The following is a 14,972-nucleotide window of genomic DNA, read 5'->3' as shown; positions in this document are numbered from 1 at the left end:
TGATTTTGTATTTGTAACAAGAAGAGGATGAGAGAAAAAAGCAAGTCGAGCTTAGTGAGCGTCAAGAAAGAAGTTTAGGCCTTATGAGAATAGTAGTGGAGATGGTGGCAAATGGCCATGAAAGAAGTGGAGGAGTTCGGTTGTTCTTCTCAACTAGTGTTTGCCCTCCTTACCTAAAGTTTTTGAGTGGTTGTCGCCCCCAGTTTAGTGGCGGGTCTCAAGTACAGGGTGCCCAATTTCAGACTAGTGGTGCCCAGTCAGCTCTACCCTATCCTCCTTGCAGATTCTGTAGACAAAGTCATCATGGTCAGTGTGAGCAAGGGAAAAATAGATGTTCTCATTGTGGTCAGTTTGGGATCATGCAGTGTGAGTGCCTCATTCTAGCATCTTCTTAGGCCAACAGGGCGTCTATTGCTACTCCCTCTACTCCTATACCAAAGTGTGCTGTGTTTGCATGTAACACCCCGAAAACGGGTCCCGAAGCGTCATACGGTGCTTAAGGCTACAAGTAGCCCCAAGCTAACCCTTTGAGCCTACTACTTCACATAATAACAGGGTTAGAGATGAAATAGACAAATCACGAGAACTATTATATCAAATCATAAGAAATATTGTGAAAATACTTCGTCCGAACAACTATAACACTAGAAATCTCGACATACTAACAATCTGACAACTAGTTTGACAAAGCCTCTACTACTCAAGAACTAGAGAGCCATTGGGACAGGTCCCCAACTGACTCATACTCAAACTTAAAAGAAATGAAAAACTACTAGATAAAATGAATATCTTAATATAAATGGTCCTTGAACCATGAGGACTCACCACTGTGGAGATATAGATAAAGGCACTCGAGGATTACTAAAGAGGCTGGGATGGAGCACCTGAACCTATATTATGAGATAATTTAGCACACAGACATATATGTGGAATAGTACTTTGGGAATGTGCTGAGCATCTGGGGGTGTATGCACATAAATAATCAGTATCACAAGTCATAGTAGAAAACATGTATGCAATAATAGACGACTCACATAGCTTGAATAAAATTCTCATAAGTTATGGTTAGGAAATAGATAATAGAAATCACGTGAGTCATTTCACTTTATTCTGGATCTATATTATTTCTTTGTTCTCAACTTGTAAATTAGATGAAATCTTAAAATATCAACTTTCAGGACATATGCTATAATCTCATAAAAGCAAAAAACTTCTTGGGAACTTAATAATCATGAAAGTTGAAAACTTTAGGAGTCATAGGGTCATAGCCTTCAAAATCAATATACCTTCAAACTTATACTTTTAGCTTAAGGATAGTAAAACTTCTTTAAAAATCAAGAACTTGATACTTTAGGAACTTTAAGACTTGAGATTCTAGAAAACTTAAGAGACTTTGGGACACTTGGGACTCGGGATTATATAACTTTGGGAGTTTCTTCTAACCTACATAAACCATGAGCTGACATGGAGTCCAACATCTTGCCCATATTGGGGAGAGATATTCTATCCTTGCCATCGGAGTAGAACCTTTACTTTTAGTGATCACTAGCTTAATCCACTTGGGGTAAACTAGAAACCTGCGGGGGCACGTAGTTCTGGGGCATGAGACCTCAGAATCAAGCCCAACTAGGTGCTAAGTACTACTCCCTTACTTAGCTCAAAACTTTAGGAAAATCCACCTTAAACAATTTAAAAATATGTAATGGGAGCCAATATGCTTCCCCTTTATCTCAAATCAAACAAATAATGTGGATTTTTTTCTTAGCTTAGGATCAAAACTCAATTCTTTTCTTGAAATCTTGATAGACTTTTTATCAAAGCTTTAAAATATCAACAACATGGAAATATAAGTACACTTCTTGGAGTATCAATAATTCATCCTCAAAGACTCACAATTTCACAATAAAGTTCAAATCATGACAACAACTCTTGGAAATTCTTGGAAACATGATATCAATATAGGAATGTGCAATTTATATCATGAACTCTCAATTTAGATCATAATTGAATAAAATAATCATGCAATTAAATACTTGAACAATTCCATAATCTCATAAACTTGAAATATATCAAAATAATATGAATTCATCTTGGAAATACGAAATTCTTAAGAAAATCTAAAACTTTTGGGCACTAGAACGAAAGAGTATTCTTGTTCAAACTCCACATACCTTTAAATTAAAACTTTGAATGATTTCTTGACTTTGGGTTGCTATTCTTGAAATTAATGGGTGCTTCTTGTAGCCCTCGGAATGGGATTCCAATTCTCGAAAAATTATTGAAAACTGACGGTGAACTTTTGAGTTCTCTTGAAGTTTGTGTAGAAACCTTAAGCAATGTTCTTGGTGTTTTTTGATGAGAGTTTGAATAATATGGTATTTTTGGGGTGTAATCTCATGTTAAGGATGATAAAGGAGTAGGAAAATACCAATTTTACCCTTGATGAGATGGAGAAAAGAAGCTGAAAAATAGAGCACAAAGGCTATGGCCTGGGCGGCGCCTTGCCCAAAGCCTTTGCTAAGGTGGGCGAAGCCTTGTCCAGAGCCTTAGCTAAGCTGGGCGGTGCCCCTTAATAGCCTTTAGCTACTGGTTTGGCACTCCAAATGTGCCCTAAATGGATTTCAAAAATTCCAAAACTCACTCGAGATACCTTACGATCTTTCCCCATCGTAACACAACATCAAAATCAAGAAACGGAGGTTGAGAAAGTCGCGAAATAATTCATTGAAGTTCGAGGGATAAAAAATGAACTAAGTGTTGGAACACTTAGCTAAAATTCTAAGTGTTACGCTTTTTTTAACTTTCTTCGAAGGCTTTGACAACGAGAAAACTTTATGGGGTCTTACAATATCTCCCCCTTGGGAAAATTCATACATAGATATGTTCAAAATGTAGAGAAAATGAAGGATACACAACTGAAATATTTGGCTAATCTGACTTTACTTCATTCTAAACCTTCGGATACTTCATAGAATACATAAGCTTATGATAAGAATGGCTATACAGCTGCAACTTTGATTAGAAGGTGACTGAATTAATAAAGAATAGTACCTTCGGCTTGATTTGAACTTGTGGAGAAGAGGTGTGGGTACTTGGATTGCATAACTGCTTTTGCTTCCCATGCAACACCCTCAACTAATTGGTTCCACCACAAAACTTTGACTAAGGGAACTTTTTTTCTCCTTAGTCTCCGGACTTGGTAGTCTAGGATTTCAACTAGAACGTCATCAAAAGAAAGACTGTCCCGAACATCACTGCTTTTGAAAGGATCTATAACAATAGAATCACCAATACACTTCTTAAGCATAGAGACATGGAAGATAGAATGAACAGCTGATAGTTCTGCAGGCAACTCTACTTCATAAGCTACTTTCCCAACACGGTTAAGAACTCTATAAGGGACAACATACCGGGGACTAAGCTTTCTCTTTTTCCCAAACTGTTTCACCCCTTTCATGGGTGAAATTTTTAGATACACCAAAACTTAAGGTCTCTTCTCCTCACATCTGCATATGACTTTTGATGACTCTGAGCTGTTTTCAACCTTTCTCTAATCAACTTTACCTTCTCCATAGCATCAAACACTAAATCAGGTCCAATCACAACAGCTTCGCCTACTTCAAACCAACCTATGGGTGACCTACACCTTCTACTATACAAAGCCTTAAATGGTGCTATCCCGTTGCTAGAGTGATAACTATTGATATAAGAAAACTCAATCAATGGTAGATGCTCATCCCAACTGCCTTTGAAATCAAGAGCACATTCTCTCAATATATCTTCTAAAGTTTAGATGGTTCTCTCAGCCTGACCATCTATTTGCGGATGAAAAATGGAACTCAAATGCACTTGGGTACCAAGACCCCTCTAAAAAGCTCTCCAAAACTGCAAAGTAAACTGAGTACCCCTATCCAAAATAATAGACAAGGTAACTCCATACAATCTGACTAACTACCGAATATACAATCTAGCATAGTCCTCAGCTGCATAAGATGTGTGCACAAGCAAGAAATGCACTGACTTAGTTAGCCTATCCACAATCACCCAAATAGAATTATGATGACGATGCGAAAGAGGTAAACCAGTCACAAAGTCTATATTTATCTCTTCCCACTTCCACGTGGGAATACTAAACTCTTGCATCACACCATCAAGCCTTTGATGATCTATATTAACCTGTTGCTAAGTTTCATACTTCGACACAAACTCTGCTATATCCTTCTTCATACCACTCCACCAATAGATTTCTCGCAAGTCACGATACATCTTGGTAGCACCGGGATGAATAGAATATCATGCGCCATGTGTCTCTTCCATAATCCTCTGTCTCAGATCATCAACACAAGGAACACACAATCTACCCTTTAATCTCAACACACAATCTCTTCCATAGGAGAAAACCTCTACTCTTTGGTCCTTAGCTGACTCCTTCAGTCTGACCAAACTAGCATCTAAGTCTTGCTTATCCTTTACTTCCAAAACTAAAGAGGATTTGGAACTACTTTGTACCAAGACATTCCCCTCAGTGGAATCAAGTAGTCTAACCCTTAATCTTGCTAAACGATGCATATAACAAGCTAACTCTTCTTTACCCTTCTTTACATGAGTAACACTGCCTATAGACAACCTGCTAAGGGTGTCTGCCATTACGTTAGCCTTGCCCAGATGATACAACACACTCATATCATAATATTTTAGCAACTCTAACCATCGCCTCTGCCTAAAATTCAACTCCTTTTGAGATAACACATACTGCAGACTTTTGTGATTAGTGAACACATTAACATGAATACCATACAAATAGTGTCTCCAGATTTTCAAAGAGAAAACCACAACAGCTAATTCAAGATCATAGGTTGGGTAATTCTTTTTATGCAATTTCAATTATCTAGAGGCATAGGCTATAAACTTACCTCTATGCATCAATACACAACCCAAGCCAACTCTAGAAGCATCACAATACACCACAAAACCATCAACAACATCAGGAAAAGTCAACATAGGGGCTGAGGTGAGTTGAGTTTTCAACTCCTAAAAACTCTTCTCATAGGAATTTGACCAAAGGAACTTATCTTTCTTTTGGGTAAACCAGGTCATGAGAGACGCAATAGAAGAGAAACCCTCAGTAAAACGGGTAATAGCCAGCTAGACCCAAGAAACTCCTAATGTCAGATAGAGAGATAGGTCTAGGCTAATTTTTTTTACAGCTTCTATCTTTTGGGGATCAACTCTAATGCCTTCGACTGAAATAATATAACCCATAAAAGCTACAGACCTTAGCCAGAACTCACACTTGCTGAATTTAGCGAACAACTGGAGATCTCTAAGAGTTTGCAAGATAATTCTAAGATGATCTGCATGCCAACCTCACTTTGGGAATATACAAGAATATCATCTATGAAAAAAATGACAAACATATCAAGATACTGCTTGAATACTGATTCATGAGGTCCATGAAGGCTGCAGGAGCATTAGTTAGTCTAAAAAACATGACAAGAAACTCAAAGTGACCATAACGGGTTCTAAATGCTGTCTTTGGGATGTCACACTCCCTTACTTTGAGTTGGTGATAACCGGATCTAAGGTCTATATTGGAGAAATAACTTGCACCCTAGAGTTGGTAAAATAAGTTGTCAATTCTAGGAAGAGGGTACTTTTTCTTAACTGTGAATTTGTTAAGCTGACGATAGTCAATGCACATATGCAAAGAACCATCTTTCTTCTGCACAAATAGGATGGGTGTGCCCCGAGAAGATATACTGGGCCTTATGAAACCTTTGTCTAAAAGATCTTTGAGTTGTTCTTTCAACTCCTTAAGCTCTGCGAGTGCCATACGGTAGGGAGAAAAAGAAATAGGCTGAGTGTCGGGAAGAAGATCAATTCCAAATTCTATCTCTCTATCGGGAGGTACCTCTAGGAGATCTTCCAAAAAAACATCAGGAAACTCATTAACAATGTTGACTGACTAAATAGTAGAAATCTCAAACTTAGTGTCTTTAAATTTGACTAAATGATAGATGCAACCTTTGGATATAAGCTTTCTGGCTTTGAGATAAGAAATAAAATGACTTTTGGGAGATACTGAGCTTCTGGACTACTCAAAGACTGGCTCATCAGGAAACTAAAACTTAACCACATGGGTATAGTAGTCTATAGATGCATAACAAGAGTGAAGCCAGTCCATACCCAGAATGGGATCAAAATCAACCATATCCAACTCTATCATATCAGCAAATATGACTCTATGAAGGATAATAATAGGACACTTTTTATACACTTACCTAGCAACAATGGGCTCCCCTACTGGAGTAGATACTAGAATAGGCTTAGGGATTTTTTCAGGACTCATTTCAAAATTCACAGCAACCAATGGTGTCACATAAGAAAAACTTGACCTGGGGTCCAACAATACATAAACATCAAAGTGAAATACGCAGAGCATACCAGTAACAACATCGGGAGAACCCTTCAGCTTATGATGGGAACGTAAGGCATAGAATCTATTTTAGTGCTGACTGCCAGCAGTGCTAGAATAAGCGCCCTATAGAGGAGATGGACGGGCTACGAAAGATGGTGCATTGGTGGCCTGCGCTTGTGGTAGGGTATCTCTGCTTCCCTTTCTGGCTTATGGGTACTCTCTAAGTCTGTGGCCCATCTTACCATAACTGAAACATCCTTTCTGCTCAGCCAAACACTCACTAGGATGGGTCCCACCACACTTAGTAATGGGAGGAAAATTAGGCCTGTTACTCACACTATTTTGGGATCTAGACACAGCAGGCTTGTTCTCTTGCTCCTGCCTACCTCTGGGTGTGGGTGCACTAGTAGATGAAGGTATTGGTATGGATGAACCGCTCTGGAATCAAGGACAGTTTCCTCCATGGGACCTAGCCTAACCATACTCATGCTGCTCGAATCTAGCTCTCTTATTTCCCCTTACCCTATCTCTTTCCCTTATCTTATCCACCTCTATCTGCTATGCATGTATTATTAATTTGGACAGATCTATATCCCCATTTAAAATAAAAGTCCTGCACTCTTTCAACACCAAACTAGAAACACCTGTTATAAACTTGCTCAGGCTAGAGCGGGCATCAACAATCAAGTCAGGAGCATATTTTGTTAACTGGTTAAACTTCAGGCAGTACTCCTTAACAGTCATGGAGCCCTGCCTTAAGTTCATAAACTTCTCTACTTTTCCCTCCCTTATTTCTAATAGAAAGAACTTATCCAAGAACGCATCTTGGAACGCCTGCTAACTAATAGGGGCATCATCTTTTCCTTTATTCTTTTTCTATGTACCAACCTAGTCATAAGCAATGTCCTACAACCTATAAGATGCTAACTCTACACTTTCTTTCTCAGACATATGTATCACCTACGTGATCATTCTTACCTCTTCAAGATATAACTGTGGGTCCTTACCTACCTTAGACCCATAGAACTTTGGTGGATTAATCTGCATGAAATCACGAATCCTGGTAGTAGCTAAATTATATCCCTACTGCAGCAAAGCTGTGGCCTAGTTAAAATCATCACACGGTACTTAAGGATACTAGTATCCCCAAGATAACCCTTTGAGCCTACTACTTTATATAATAACTTGCTTAGAGATGAAATAGAAAAATCATGGGCACTGTTATATCAAATAATAAGAAATACTATGAAAATACTTCGTCCAAACAACCATAACACTCGAAATCTTGACATACTAACAATTTGACAACTAGTTTGACAAAGCCTCTACTACTTAGGAACTAGAGAGCCATTAGGATAGGTCCCCAACTGACTCATACTCAACTGAAAAGAAATGAACAACTACAAGATAAATTGAATATATGAATATAATTGGTCCTCGAACCATGAGGACTTACCACTATGGAGATGTAGATAAAGGCACTCGGGGATCACTGACGAGGCTGGAATGGAGCACCTGAACCTACATTATGAGATAATGTAGCACACAAACATATATGTGGATCAATATTTTGGGAATATACTGAGCATGTGGGGATGTATGCAAATAAATAATCAGTATCATAAGTCTTAGAAGAAAAGATGCATGCTATAATAGATGACTCACATAGCTTGAATAAAATTCTCATAAGTTGTGGCTAGGAAATAGATAATATAAATCACGTAAGTCATTTCACTTTATTCTGGATCTGTATTCTTTCTTTTTCTCAACTTGTAAATTAGATGAAATCTTAAAATATCAACTTTCAGGACATAAACTATAATCTCATGAAAACAAGAAACTTCTTGGGAACTTAATAATAATGACACTTTAAAACTTTAGGAATCATAGGGTTAACTTTAGGAATCATAGGGTTATAGCCTTCAAAATCAATAGACCTTCAAACTTACACTTTTAGCTTAAGGATAGTAAAACTTCTTTAAAACTCAAGAACTTGATACTTTAGGAACTTTAAGACTTAAGACTCTAGAAAACTTAAGAGACTTTGGACACTTGGGACTCAGGATGGAAATATAAGTACACTTCTTAGAGTATCAATAATTCATCCTCAAAGACTCACAATTTCACAATAAAGTTCAACTCATGACAACAACTCTTGGAAATTCTTGGAAACATGATATCAATATAGGAATGTGCAATTTATATCATGAACTCTCAATTTAGATCATAATTGAACAAAATAATCATCCACTTCAAGACTTGAACAATTCCATAATCTCATAAACTTGAAATATAGCAAAATAATATTAATTCATCTTGGAAATACGAAATTCTTTAAGAAAATCTAAAATTTTTTGGGCACAAGAACAAAAGAGTGTTCTTGTTCAAACCCCACATACCTTGAAATTAAAACTTTAGTGTTCTTGTTCAAACCCCACATACCTTGAAATTAAAACTTTAAGTGAGTTCTTAACTTTGGGTTGCTATTCTTAAAATTAATGAGTGCTTCTTGTAGCCCTCGAAATGGGGATTCCAATTCTCAAAAAATTATTAAAAACTGACGGTTAACTTTTGAGTTCTCTTGAAGTATGTGTAGAAACTATAAGATATGTTCTTGGTGGTTTTTGATGAAAGTATGAATAATATGGTATTTTTGGGGTGTAATATCGTGTTAAAAATGATAAAAAAGTGGGAAAATACCAACTTTACCCTTAATGAGATGGAGAAAAAAAGCTGAAAACTGGGCACAAAGGCTATGGTCTGGGCGGTGCCTTTCCCAGAGCCTTTTCTAAGGTGGGCGGCACCTTGCCCAGAGCCTTAGCTAAGCTGGATGGTGCCCCTTAATAGCCTTTATCTATTGGTTTGGCACCCCAAACTTTCCCTAAATAGATTTCAAAAATTCCAAAACTTATCCAAGATACCTTACGACTTTGACCCATCGCAACGCAACAACAAAATTAAGAAATAGAGGTTGGGAAGGTCATGAAATAATTCATCAAAGTTCGAGGGCTAAAAAATGAACTAAGTGTTGGAACACTTAGCTAAAATTCTAAATGTTAAGCTTATTTTAACTTGATTAGAAGGATTTGACGATGAGGAAACTTTACGGGGTCTTACATTGTAGCTGCTTCTATTTTTGGCACCAGCACTGGCCAAAACCGCTTGTATGCACTTGCTACTCGCCAAGATTTTGATGCATATCCCAATGTTGTCATGGGTATGTTGAGACTTTTCTCCCATGATGTGTATTACTTGCTTGATCCAGGGTCTTCCAATGTGACCCTATATGTGGCTGTGTGTCCTGATTGTGGTCCCGAGAGTATGTTATTTCTTTTTCTATTTCTACCCTGATAGGGGACTCAGTGGTTTTTGAAAGAGTCTATAGGGGGTGCTTGATATCTATTGGCGGTAGAGATACTCTTATTAACTTGATAAAGTTAGGCATGGTTGATTTTGATGTTATTCTGTGAATGGATTGGTTATATTCGTGTTATGCTTCCTTGGATTTTCGAACCCGTAGGGTCATATTTAAATTTCCTAATGAGCCGATCATTATATGGGAGGGTGGTTCTTTGGTGCCTAAGGAAAGGTTTATTTCTTATCTCAAAGCCCGAAGGTTGATTTCAAAGGGGTGTTTGTACTATTTGGTCCGAGTTAAAGATCCTAACTCAGAAAATTAAAGCCTTCTCTAGAATCTATTTTTGTGGTTAATGAGTTTCTCGAGGTATTTTACAATGATCTTCTCGGTGTTTCTCCCGATAGGGAAAGTGAATTTGAAATTGATCTTATTTTGAACACCCGTCTGATCTCTATCCCTTCTTGTAGAATAAGTCCAACGAAGTTAAAAAAACTTAAGAAGCAATTGAAGGACCTCTTAGATAAAGGTTTTATCTGTCCTAGTATGTCTCCTTAGGGTGCTCCCGTATTGTTCATGCACAAAAAGGATTGTTCTTTTCATATGTGCATTGATTATCGTCAGTTGAACAAAGTGATCGTAAAGAAAAAATATCCTCTTCCCAGGATTGATGATTTATTTGATTAACTTCAAGGTGCGAAGAGTTTCTTTAAGATTGATTTTAGATTGAGTTATCATCAAATTAAGATTAGACTGCCTTTAGAACCAGGTATAGTCACGGTTGACCAATGCCCCAACGATATTCATGGATTTGATGAATAGGGTCTTCCATCAGTTCTTGGACATGTTTGTCATTTTCTTTAATGATGATATCTTAGTGTACTCTAAGAGTGAGGCGAATCATGTAGATCACCTCCATGCCATATTGCAAACTTTGAAGGATCATCATTTGTATGCCAAGTTCTCAAAGTGTGAGTTTTGGATGAAAGCCATTTCTTTTCTAGGTCATGTCATCTCTAGTGAAGGGATCATGGTGGATCCCCAAAATATTGCGGTGGTTAAGAAGTGGCCTATACCTGCGACTCTAACCAATATTCGGAGCTTCTTGGATCTAGACGATTATTATAGAAGATTTGTGGAGAGTTCTTACACTATAGCTGCCCCATTGACCAAATTAACCTAAAATAAGGTCAAGTTCTTATGGTCTGATGCGTGTAAGGATAGTTTTGAGAAATTGAAAGACAAATTGATTTTGGCTTCAATTTTGACCTTATTTGAGGGTATTAATGGTTTTGTGGTTTATTATGATGCTTCTCGAGTCGGTCTTGGTTGCGTGTTGATGCAACATGGTAGTGTGGTAGCCTATGCTTTAAGGCAATTGAATTTTCATGAAAAGAACTACCCCACCCATGACTTAGAATTGTTAGCCGTGGTCTTTGCTTTGAAAATTTGGCAGCATTAATTCTATGGTGTTCACGTTGATATATTTTTGATCATAAAAGCCGTTAATATGTGTTTACCCAAAGTTAGTTGAACTATGGCTAAGAAGGTGGCTTTATCTATTGAAATACTATGATATGAGTCTTTATTACCATCCCCATAAGGCGAATATAGTCGCTAATGCTCTTAGTAGATTGTCTTTGGGGGAGTTTGGCCCATGTTGATGAGGATAAGTGGGAGTGGGTGAAAGATATTCACTGTTTTGAGAATCATGGAGTTCTACTTGCGGACTCCAAGGATGGAGGTGGGTTTGTGCATTCGGTATCTCAATCGTCTCTTGTTGTTGACATAAAGGAAAAATAAGTATTGGACCCCGACTTGATGAAGGTCAAGGGTAATGTGGGTCAACATAAAGCCGTAAACTTTGTGATTGGTGGTGATTGTATCTTGAGGTACCAAGGTAGGCTATATGATCCTAACATTGATGGATTGAGGGAAAGACTCACGGCCGAGGCTCATGGAGCCCGTTATGCTATTCATCCCTATTCTACCAAGATGTATCATGACCTTAGAGAGTTCTATTGGTGGAATAATATGACACGTTATGTTGCTATCCATATGGCTAAGTGTATGGAGTTCCAACAAGTAAAGCTTGAGAACTCGAGCCCCGGTACCCTATACTAAGATATTGTGTGGCCCAAGTGAAAGTGGGAGGCAATTAATATGGATTTTGTTACACATCTTCCTAGATCCTAGAACTAATGTGATTCTATTTGGACCATTGTTCATAGAATGACCAAGTTCTCTCATTTCTTTCCCGTGGGAACCAATTTCTTGGTGAAAGATTATGCTAAGATATATCTAGTGGAGATCATGAAATTGCACGATGCTCCGATGACTATTATTTTGGATCCTGTTCGTCCATTTTCATCCTAATTTTGGAAGTCATTCCAAAAGGGTTTGGGTACTAGAGTGTTCATTAGTATCGTTTCTCACCCACAAATGGATAGTCAAGCTGGGAGAACTATCTAAAAATTGGAGGATATGTTGCGGCCTTGTGTTTTTGATTATGGTGGTAGTTGGTATGAACACTTGCCTTTGATTGAATTTGCCTATAATAATAGCTACTACTCTAGCATTATCATGGCACCTTTCGAGGCATTATATGTTAGGAGATGTCGATCTCCTATTGGGTGGTATGAAGTTGGAGAGGGTAAGTTTCTTGGGCCCGATTTAGTTCACCAAGCCTTAGAGAAGGTAAAGGTGATTCATGATAGATTGAAAACCATTCAAAGTCGCTAAAAGTTCTATGTGGATGTAATGTGTAGAGACTTAGAGTTTAATATCGGCGATTGGGTATTCTTGAAAGTGTCTCCCATGATGGGAGTGATGCGGTTTGGTAAAAAGTGAAAGCTTAGTCCCCGTTATGTTGGTCCCTACTTGATTAAGAAGAAGGTTGGCAATGTTGCCTACGAGTTAGAGTTTCCTCCCAGTATGAACTCCTTTCACCTGGTTTTCTATGTGTCTATGTTGTGGAAATATATGGGTGACCCTTTCTTGGTTGTTCTCTCAGAAGATTTGTATCTCGAACTCTTTATCATATGAGGAGATCCCCTTAAGGATCTTGGATCGGCAAGTTCTCCCATTTCGAACAATAAAAATGGCTTTGGTGAAGGTTGTATGAAGGAACCAGAAGTTCAAGAAAGGTACTTGGGAGGCGGAAGAGGACATAAAGTCCAAGTATCTACACTTATTTCCCATTCTGGAAGCTTGTGACAGAGGTATGTGTTAATCTCCTTACCTTGATGTATGTCTTGATAGGCAATGGTTGAAGTCCCCAAGCTTTAAATTGATTTATGTTTTTGTTAGACAATGGATTAAAGTTCCCAATGTGTGAATTAATTTGTGTCTTGTTGGACCATGGGTTTAAGACCCTAATGCTTTGAAATCGTGTGTGTTGTGTTTGATGAGTTTAAGTCTCTAGTACCTTGAGTTGATTCATGTTCTTAATAGATGAAGGGGTAAAGTCCCCAATGCTTTGAGTTGCTCTATATATTTGATGAGTTGATGGGTTGGAGTCCCTAAATAGTTAGATGAGTAAGTGTTGGATATGTAATGGGTTGTAGTCCCAAGACCAATGAAATAAAATGGTTGATCGATGATGATCATGACATATGTTGTGTTGTAACGTTGTTGTGTGCTTGCTCTTAATTTTTGTTTAAAGGTTGCTTGTGATGTGTGCTAATGTGTTGACTTGTGTTCATGCTTTCCTTAGCCGTCATTCATGGACGAATGATCTTAAGTGGGGGGAATGAAACACCCAAGAATCTGGCCTTGCAAAAATTTTGGTTTAAGTAAAAAACTTCGGCCTTGATTTATGATGATCATGATATGCATTGTATTGTATTCTTGTTGTGTGCTTATTTCTAACTTGTGTAAAGCTTTGTTGATGCATGATTGGTGTGTTAACTTGTGTGTATAGTTGTCTCACCCCTCATTCAATGATACATGGTCCAAGTGGAAAAAGAATTGGAATACCTAGATTTGAACCGTTGAAAAGACAACTCCTTTTGATGTCTTGGGGGTGGGTACAATTGAAGGGCTTGAGTCATACCCTTGGTCACGACTCATATTTTTTTGCCCTTACCCTATTGTACCATGGAAAACATGTTAAGGTAGAATACTATTTTCTATACGAAATGACCATCCATTAGTCGTAACCAATGCATACGAGCCGTATGCTACTCAACCGTATAGAGTAAAGTCTCAAAACTGAGTAGACTGTATTGGTCACAAGTGAAGCTTATGATTGGAGGGTGAGTATACCCTTTGGTTATGACTCAATGGTTCCCTCTCATACCCATAATAGTGTGGTTGACTTAGGAGAATCCTAGGGTACGATTTAGGGTACCACTCGTACCCTAGGTCACGATTACCATAGGATTCGTATGGGGGAGTCATACCCCTCCACATGTGGACTTTCCATATTTTAACCAAGGAACATTTGGTAATTTCCCATGCCTAAAACTCTAAACTCTCTCCATATATAAGGTATTGTAGCCTCCTAAGTCTTCATTTTACAATAAACACTCTAATTACTCTAAAGGCTTTTTGGAGCAAGATTGGAGGCTAGGGTTTGGAGGTGTTCATTTTGTGTCAAGGAAGAGTCAAGATTGTTGGTGTGTCATCTTGTTTAAGGAATGTACCTCTTCCCCTCTTTAAATATCTCTAAAACCCATGTATTTCACACTTGGATTAGTAAGTGTACATGGTGGTTTTGAATAAAATGAAAAGTGATTTGTTACCTAATAATGAATAAGTTTTTTCCTTTAAACACCGAATGTCCCCCCAAAGAAACACTTTCCACCTTGATGGATGTGGCTTTCTAACTACAATACTAGTCACCAAAATAGTGAAAGATGTTTAGTTGATTAATAATTATTACTAACATAGTTTAGGAAAAGCGAAACAAGCTGCAAAATCATGATGCTTTTGGATCGCAGGTTGTTTGCCCTGATTGGGAGAAAATTTAAGTTGGCCAATAGGTTGTGGAGTAAAGTTAAAGACTTTTTGAAAAATAATAAAGTATGATGGGCCTATAAATAGTGGAAAAGGAAATGTATGATTATTGAGTATTTGAGTTGAGGCCATTTGGTTCAAAATGTTATTTTTGTGGGGAATATAATGCATTAAGATTTTATGAGAGTGATTAATAATGAGAGAATCAATGTCATACAATAATTAAAAATAAATAGATTA

The sequence above is a fragment of the Capsicum annuum genome, chromosome 1 (assembly GCF_002878395.1).
Source record: "Capsicum annuum cultivar UCD-10X-F1 chromosome 1, UCD10Xv1.1, whole genome shotgun sequence".
Classification (NCBI taxonomy): Eukaryota; Viridiplantae; Streptophyta; class Magnoliopsida; order Solanales; family Solanaceae; genus Capsicum; species Capsicum annuum.
This window is presented reverse-complemented; position numbering follows the sequence as displayed.